At 34.9% G+C, this 9,115-nt stretch overlaps 1 long non-coding RNA gene across 1 annotated transcript; it reads right to left on the bottom strand.

Moving 5' to 3' along the window:
- Positions 1 to 1,597: 1,597 nt before the first annotated feature.
- LOC104246544 (uncharacterized) lies at positions 1,598 to 3,970 on the bottom strand. Its single transcript, XR_715983.2, has 3 exons — positions 3,607 to 3,970; positions 2,407 to 2,523; positions 1,598 to 2,336 (listed from the first exon to the last, which is right to left on the bottom strand). It is a non-coding gene; the product is annotated as an uncharacterized lncRNA (long non-coding RNA).
- Positions 3,971 to 9,115: the final 5,145 nt, after the last annotated feature.

Below are 9,115 nucleotides of genomic sequence, written 5' to 3'. Positions count from 1 at the left end.
TAATAGTTTTACTTTAATTCATTTATAGTATTTATTTTGAGAATTAGTTACCCTCTTTAGAGGAAAACGTAAATCCACTAGCATGTCATAGTATATTTGATCTCATAAAGAATTTCCATCAGTTCGATCTTCATTTCAAGACCACTGCAAAGAAGGAAAGCTGCCAAATTATGTTGTGATTGAACAAAGATACTTTGACTTAAAAATCTTGCCGGAAATGATGATCACCCTTCTCATGATGTATTTGAAGGCCAAAAATTTGTGAAACAAGTCTACGAGTCATTATGATCAAGCCCTCAATGGAATGAAATATTGTTCATTATAATATATGATGAACACGGTGGTTTCTTTGACCATGTTCCGACTCCGGTCACCGGCGTTCCTAGCCCTGATGGAATAATTGGTCCTGAACCTTATAAATTTCAGTTTAATCGCCTTGGTGTTAGGGTTCCGGCCATCTTGATTTTACCGTGGATCGAACAAGGAACGGGTACTAAGTTATTCAGTAAGATTGTATTACACAAGCCATCAGGACCATACGCTACTTCTTAATTTGAGCATTCTTCAATTCCTGCAAGCAACTGTTAAGAAGATTTTCAAGTTGAGTGAGTTTCTAACTTGTTTACCCGTAAAACGATACAATTGAATTTATGCGTGGTTTCTAGACAAGTAAATTATTTTGATCTTAAAATAATAAAATAATCGAAGAATTATGCGATACTTAGCCTTAAAATGTAGACGAAACGACAGAAGCAACAGTTCCTGGAACAAGGTTTCCGGGCACAATAATAATGAAATCAAAAATTGAGAAAGTAAGATTGTATTAAAATTCATATCCTTTACAATAGTAGCTGAGCTCATTATTTATAGCTACGTCTAGGGAAGGAGGTCCTAGGATCATGCCCCTCTTTAGTGTCAATTATGAGGGCAATTGATGAAGATGTAACAGTGAGCATAAATGCCAAATTTCTTGTAACGGGCAATCGTATTTAATACCATGAAATATTCCCTATTAAATTCTATCGGGTGAGGAATATTTATTACATCCATATGAGTGTTATTCTCTTCGGTGACCGACGGAATAGTTGCCTTCCACTACTAGAAATCAGGTGATTTCCGTCCATAATTTCCGACCAAATTCCGATCGATTTTATTTGGACGGAAAAATAATGGTCGCAAACGTGGACCGACCGCAATTGGTCGAAAAAAATCGATCGGAAAATTCAATCGTTGACTAACTGTCAAACTTTATTTTCCAACCGAAATCGGTTGAAAAATATTTTTTTTTTAAATTTTAGTTTTCTGACCGAATTCGGTCGGAAATTTTAAAAAAATAATAATATTATTTAATTAAATAATTGTTTGTAAATGTTAATTTATTTAAAAAATAAATATAATTTCATAATTTCCAACCGAATTTGGTCGGAAATTTCAATAATCTGGAGAATATATTTGAAATTTCCGATGAATTTCGGTCGGAAAATTATGCATTTCTGGGAAAAAAATTTAATTCGGTTGGAAATCTGGGTAAAAACTGGGCAGAAAATGGCTGTTTTTAAGCTACACCACCTGCCAATTTAAACCAATATACATCCTATAATGGCAGCTTACATTGTTACCATTCAACCATGAAAATCCAACAAAATAACAATTAATAACCACCAACAACAACAATTAACCAACAACTAATAAGCACAACAACTACTAAAATGTTCAATAACAAAATAAGAATATAATCATCATTCAAATAACCAACAACAACAAAATATTGACAGTTCAAAACTCTGTTTAACAATACACAACATTCAATGAGTTTTTTATGTAGCATCATCTCTATCTTCAGTCTTAGGACCTTCATCGTCGGCACGTGGGAAAGGAGGAGGAGACCGGGAATAGAGAAAGCACCACTAGCAAGAAGATTGGCCGGCTGACCTTGAAGGAGATCAAATTGTTTGGTCCTCCTTTCTAGCTGAGTTTGAAGGGTATCAAATTGTTCGTCCCTCTTTTCTAGCTGAACTTGAAGGGTATCAACTCTCTTCTTTTCTCTAGCCTTGGTCTCTTCAAGCTTTGCTGTCAGCTTTGCGATCTTCTTTCCATACACGATATAGTCGAACTATCAATCGCCTCGCCTTGGGCGGAAGTCCCTATACCTTGCAATCCAGCCTAGTAGCGCCGAAATGATTTATCCGAAAGGCCATATGTTATCCCCTTTTTAGGACCACCGACAGTATCCAACCATATCCTCTCCTCTCTTCGTCCGAAATGGGTGGTCGTTCGCCTTGCTCATTCGGTGGCAAGCTCTGAGTGTACTCCTCCAAATTGATCTTGTAGCGGCCCTTTATTTAGAAGATATAAAATTACTAACTATATAATATTATAAACATTTATAGTAGTTATGAAACTTACATGTATAGTCTCTATCCGGTCCTCAACCCATCTAGTTGGATCTGTCGGTGCCTTCTTCTTCCGGAGGTTGTTCAACACTTTCGTGGGTTTCAGAATCGAAGTGCATCCCTAGAGAATCTGCAACCATTTCATGGTATTTCAGATGTTGAACGTTATTCCCCACCAACCTACTACTTTCACCAACAACTACATTATGAAATACACCATCAATACTATCAATCTCTCCATGACTAGTCCACACAAAACCATAAACCCTTTTTTATAAAGATGAGTCTTAACATCCACCGGTCCAAAATAATGCAAACACTTACACTTCACACAAGGACACCTAATCAACCGTCCAATCCGAAACGGTTCAAGTGACATTGCATGCGTAATAAATTTCTCAACCCCTTCTATAAATTCCTCCCTAAAAAACCGACGATTAGGATAATTCCTATTATACATCCAACTACGATATTCCATCTACATAAAGAACGAATAAATTACATGTTATATTGATCATAATTCAAATTAATAGTGCAGACAAACACTTTATTTGGTTGGAATAGTATATGTCTTTCAACAAAACAATGATAGTTGACACTTGTTAATTAACTGTTCAAATTAATCTTTCACATAGGGCTTTCCCTGCAAATAAGTTCTCAAGGTCCAGCTGTGTCTATTAAAATTTTTATTGGGGAAAAAGATGAGCTAATGTTAGTGCCAAAGTAAATCTCTGAAAGATGGCTTTAGACAGTTAAAATATGGTTAATAGCTAAGAGTTGTTTTTACAAGAGAAGTAAATAATTGTTTTTTCATTTACAGAAACAAGTGTTAAAAATTGAGTAATATAAATGGGCAAACAAGGAGTCATGATTAAGCCTAGTTGCAAAGTGCAGATACTAGTGTATAACAATACTAATTACACTAACAATTAGCAACTGTTATATACCTTGTTTGGGGGAAAATGTACCAATTTGGTTTAACAAACAAAACAACAAATAAAATTATTAATTTAAATACAAAAATTTAATTCTTGAACTTTATGACAATATGTTATTGATGGAACAGGGTAAAAAACTATTGCAACAGTATCTTACAAAGCAGTCAGAAAAAAAAAAATAGCAAACACATTCGATCAGCTAAATTCTACTCTCAAGTAAATAGAGCAAAATATACTAACTGTTAAAAAAGATGGGATTCTTGATGTGTACTTACTTGATCAACTGTAAGAGGCAAGGTGGTTTGTTGAAGGAGGTGGGGTTGTTGAAGCCAAGATTCAATGATTTGCTGAGAGAAAGGGTCAAGTCCAAGACCAACACCAACACCAAGTTTTGGGTTGAACCCGGCGATGGGTGGTCTGAGGAAGCTTTCAAATCCGGCGAGGGTGAAAGAGAAAGAGACCGGCGTGAGAAAGCCACCGAGTTCAGAGCTCCTTCAGAGATTCGACACGATTTTGAGTTACAGCATGTTTGGAAATCCACTTTGGAAATGGATTTAGGTGTAATTGAGCATAATTACATAGTTTGACGTATTTGTTTGGTAAGTAATTACTTGGTCAACATAAAATTGAGTGTAATTGGAGGAGTGTAATTAGGCTATCCAATTCTCAAGGCAGAGGTTGCTTTTAGTTTCTTTCCTTTTTGTTTTTATTTTAATTTATTTTCTTTATAACTTTTTATTTCTATTATTTTAATTTTTTAATTTTATTTTTACTTTTTGATTTCTTTTAAAATTTTAAAATATATTTTTCTTTGTACATTATATATCTTTTATTTCTCTATCTTTACTTCTTGTGATTCCATGTAATTGCTTATATTTTATTTTTTATTTTTTGAAACTACACCTCCTAATATTAAAAATAATGAGTCATGAACAAACTTGGCATATAATGAGTGATGCAATTAAAATGGAATTTCGTTGTTGAATGTGGTTATAAACTTATCATGTTTCCTAATCTTAAGTTGCAGTGGAATTACTATTGTTATGTCAGAATTTAACATATGTTAAACTATTTTTTTTTTTGAATTTTGAAATTGTATTATATTCATGGTTCCAATTTACTTGTTTTAGTAGTATTGGCTCACATTGCATATTGTTCATTTTTAGTTAGAATTAATAGATTAGTTTTGTGAAATATTTGAATAATGTTATGATATTATATTTATAAATATTAATTTATTTTATCAAACATAAATTCCATGACGTTCTTACAAAACGTATATTTTTAATTTTTTAAGTATCTAAACTAAATATTATTAATTTAAAAAATATATATAAATTATTTTTACAATATTAGTTATAAATATATGATTACTAAATTAATGTATATTCACTAAAAAATATACATCTTAAATACTTGTGACGACCCGGTCAACCGTCTCATGAGTTACCGCTCCATTTTCCCTATTCCTACTTTGTTATGCTTTATTTATCCGTGTTATGTGGTATCGAGTTGGTCGGATCGAATCCGGAATGATTTTGGTAAGGTTTGAGACACTTAGTCTCTTTTAAGGAAGTTTAAGTTGGAAAAGTCAACCAGATGTTGACTTATGTGTTAGAGGGCTCGGATGTGAGTTCCGGGGATTTGATTAGCTTCGGGAGGTGATTTGTGGCTTATGAGTGTGATTGGAATAAGTTTTGGAGGTTCGGAGTAGATTTAGGCTTGATTGGCGAAGTTGATATTTTGGTGATTTTCGGTTGGTAGGAGAGATTTTGATATAGGGGTCGAAATGGGATTCCGAGAGTTGCAATAGTTATGTTGTGTCATTTGGGATGTGTGTGCAAAATTTCAGGTCATTCGGACATGGTTTGGTTGAGTTTTTTATCAAAAGCAAAATTCGGAAGATTTTAGAAAGTTTGGCTTGAATCCGATGTGTTTTGGGTGATTTGATGTTGTTTAAGGTGTTTTGATGATTGGAACAAGTTTGAATAAAGTATTAGGATATGTTTGTGCTTTTGGTTGAGGTCCTGGGGGTCTCGGGGTGATTTCAGATGGTTGACGGAAAGGTTTGAGACTTGTGAAGTTGCAGAATCTCAGCTGCTTCTGGTATTTCCGCACCTGCGGATTGGGGACTGCAGGTGCGACGCCGCACGTGCGGAAGAAGAGCTGCAGAAGCGGATTTTGGAGGAATCGTCAGGAACCGCAGATGCGGTAGTGTGACCGCACCTACGAAGGCGCGGGTGTGGAGAGTTGACCGCAGATGCGGATTGGGCCTTTTAAGTGAAGAACCGCAGAAGCGGTAATTTGGCCGCATATGCGGTACCACAGAAGCAGGTATTGGTCGTAGATGCGAAAAGTTCTGGGCAGAAAGTATAAATTGTGGTCTTCGTGAATTTTGAGTTATTTCACCATTTTTATCTCGACTTTGGAGCTTTTTGGACGATTTGAGAGAGGGATTTCAAGGGAACTTCATTGAGCTAAGGAATTTGGACCTGAAACTCATTCCTATGCTATTATTTCACGTATTAGAGCTAGAAATTATGGAAATTAAGGGTGAAAATTGGGGAAACTAGGGCTTGAAAACTTAGACTTTTAATTGAGGATTTGAAGGATCATTTGGGGTCGGATTTGAGAATTTTTAATATGTATGAACTAGTGGGGAGATAAAGAATCTATTGATGTAAAAATTATCGAATTCCGAGACGTGGGCCCAGGGGTCGGGTTTTGGTAATTTCGGGTTTTGGTAATTTCGGGATTTGTGTCGTATTTTGATTATTTTCACTTGGGCTTCGTTCCTTTAGCATATTTTGACGTCCTCATTCTGATTTTGGATAGATTCGACGCGAGTGGAGGCCCATTCGAGGGGCAAAGGCATCGCGAGCTCGAGATTTGACCGGTTCGAGGTGAGTAATGATTGTAAATGATGTTCCGAGAGTTTGAAACCCCGGATTTGCTCATCGTAGTGCTATATTGAGGTGAGGCACACGCTTGATGACGAACTTGGGGTCGTGCACTATTGGGGATCATGACTTGGTCCATCCCGATTGATGATTTTACCGCATATTTGACTGAAATCTATTTGTTATTATCATTATTTGGGCTGATTACCATATTTGGGCCTTGTGCCAACTATTTGTACCCTTCGGAGATTTTTATTGGTATTTGCTCACTGTTTTGACTTTATACTTAAACTCAGTCATGTTATATTTTACTGTTTTTCGTACTCAGCCAGGTTTACTCTGTTTTAACACTTATATGATCTTTCAAATATTTTAGGCTGAGAAACATGTTTTACTATTGCCCGAGTGGCTTGTGAGGATTTTGACTGAGTAAGGCCGATGACCTATATTGTGAGAAAACATTTGATACTGATTATGAGGCCGAGGGCCTGAGATATGTACGCCACGAGGTGACTTGATTGATATGAGGCCGAGAGCCTAGTGATGACGCCACGAGATGACTTGATATTGCTTGGGCCGTAAGGGGCCCCTCCAGGAGTCTGTACACCCCCAGTGAGCACGAGTACCCATTGTGATGTGAGATTGATCCCGAGGGGCTGATATTGTTCTATGTGATTGCCCGAGGGGCTGGTACTGCTCTGAGATGTTGCCCGAGGGGCGAATTTGTTGATACTGTGCCCGAAGAGCGAGCCTTTATGTGTTTGCTTTTCATAATTAATTGACTATCAATTATCTGCTTAATTATTGAAAAAAAAGCTTTTCATGAAACTACATTTGAGTTAAAAGATTTTACTTATCTTTCACTGGTTTACTGTTTTAATTATTTTACTACTTCATTATAGAATGCTTTGTGCCTTACATGATTTCTTGCTTTCAGTCTTTATTTACATTTGTTACTCACCGAGTTTGAGTACTCACTTTACTCCTTGCACCCCTGTGTGCAGATTCAGGCATTGTTGATCCTGCCAGTGCGAGTTAAGAGCTCCCGGCGGACATTCGGAGTTCATGAGGTAGCTGATTGACGTCCGCAGCCCCGTGTTTCTCCCTCTTTATCATTTCTATCTCTCTTCAGACAATTGTAATAGTTTTGTAGATTTTTCAGACTTGTATTAGGTTTTATAGATGCTCATGAGTAGTGACACCCCGGTTTAGGGTTGTGTTGGGTTGTCCTTCCGCATATTATGATATTACCTGCTACTTAGTATTATTAAATCATGTTTTAGACTATTTTCTTGCTGTTTAACCGATTAACCTCGAATTGGGAATAGTTGGCTGGCCTTGTCTTCACGAGAGGCGCTATCACGACCGGATTCGGGTTTAGGGTCGTGATAATACCAAATATAATATCATTTATACTTATAAAAATTTATAGGCATATATTTATTATATTAACTTTTAAGTTTTGATAATTACTTAATTTAAAATTTAATCTAACTGTGTAATTACACTTGTGCAACCAAACAGTAAATATGTAATTACACTATGACAAACAAACAAGTCATCGTAATTACACAACTGTGTAACTACCAGGTTGTGTAATTACTACCCTTGTAATTACAACAATTCCAATTTCAGAGTGGAAAAGAGGGTTTTCGGATTGGGCATTAGGGTTCTCTTGTTGTGCGGCATTGTTAGGTTTTTTGTTGAGAGAAGATTTGCAGAAACGGGTCGGGTGTTTTGTTATTGTGAAGATTTGCTGCATGTTATTATTATCAATTACTAATTGAAAAGAAAAAGAAACGAGGGAAGGAAAAGATTTCAAGAAAAAGGACAAAAGTTATGTCTACTTTTGTAAGAATTATATTTCTTTATCATGTCTTTGCTTTTATATAGATTTCGTATGTGCGATTTTGGCTTTTAGGTTTAAAAAAAGTTCCCTTATATATATTTATGTGTAATATTATGTACATAATATTAAATTGATTTACAAAAACCTAACATATAATTCTTCATACTGTATAATTTATGTGTAATTATTCTAATATTATGCGGGCGAGCGTGTGCGCGCACACACACATATATATACACACACACTAATGCACTTCTACTTAGTGTAGTTATCATTTTATAAATTAATCAATGAGTAATATTTCTTAAGAATACTGCTAATATACTTCTACTTAGTAGAATTTTCAGTGTATAGACTAATCAATCACTAATTTTTCTTACTGGTATTACTAATACACTTCTACTTAGTATAATTTTCAATGTATAAGCTAATCAATTAGTAATAGTTCTTAAGAATTATAAATACACTTCTACTTAATTAGTTTAATTATTGATACATTGGCTAATCAATCATTAATATTACTTAAGGATATTACTAATACACATATACTTTCTAATGAATCAGTAATAGTTTTTAAGACTATACTAATACATACTTAATTAGTATAATTATCAATGTATAGGCTAATGAGTCACTAGTGTTACTTCGGGATAACACTAATATTACTTAACGATACCACTAATAAACCTCCACTTACTTTAATTATCAAACTAAAGATAAACAATCACAAACATTTCTCACAAACATCATTAATACATTTCCATTTAGTGTATAATTATCAATGTATCGGCTAATCAATCACTAACGTTACTTATATAAGGATACCACTAGTTCATTGATTGTTAACGTTACTTAAGGATACCATTAATGCAGGTCTACTTACAATAATTATCAATTTAAGATGTGTGTGTGTATATATATATATATATATATACATACACACACACACACACACACACACACACTATACATTTAGATAGTGTGATTACGAATTTAGAATAAATCATCGGCCAATACACTTAATGATTAGTGTAA

Source organism: Nicotiana sylvestris, chromosome 1 (genome assembly GCF_000393655.2).
Source record: "Nicotiana sylvestris chromosome 1, ASM39365v2, whole genome shotgun sequence".
Classification (NCBI taxonomy): Eukaryota; Viridiplantae; Streptophyta; class Magnoliopsida; order Solanales; family Solanaceae; genus Nicotiana; species Nicotiana sylvestris.
This window is presented reverse-complemented; position numbering and strand designations above follow the sequence as displayed.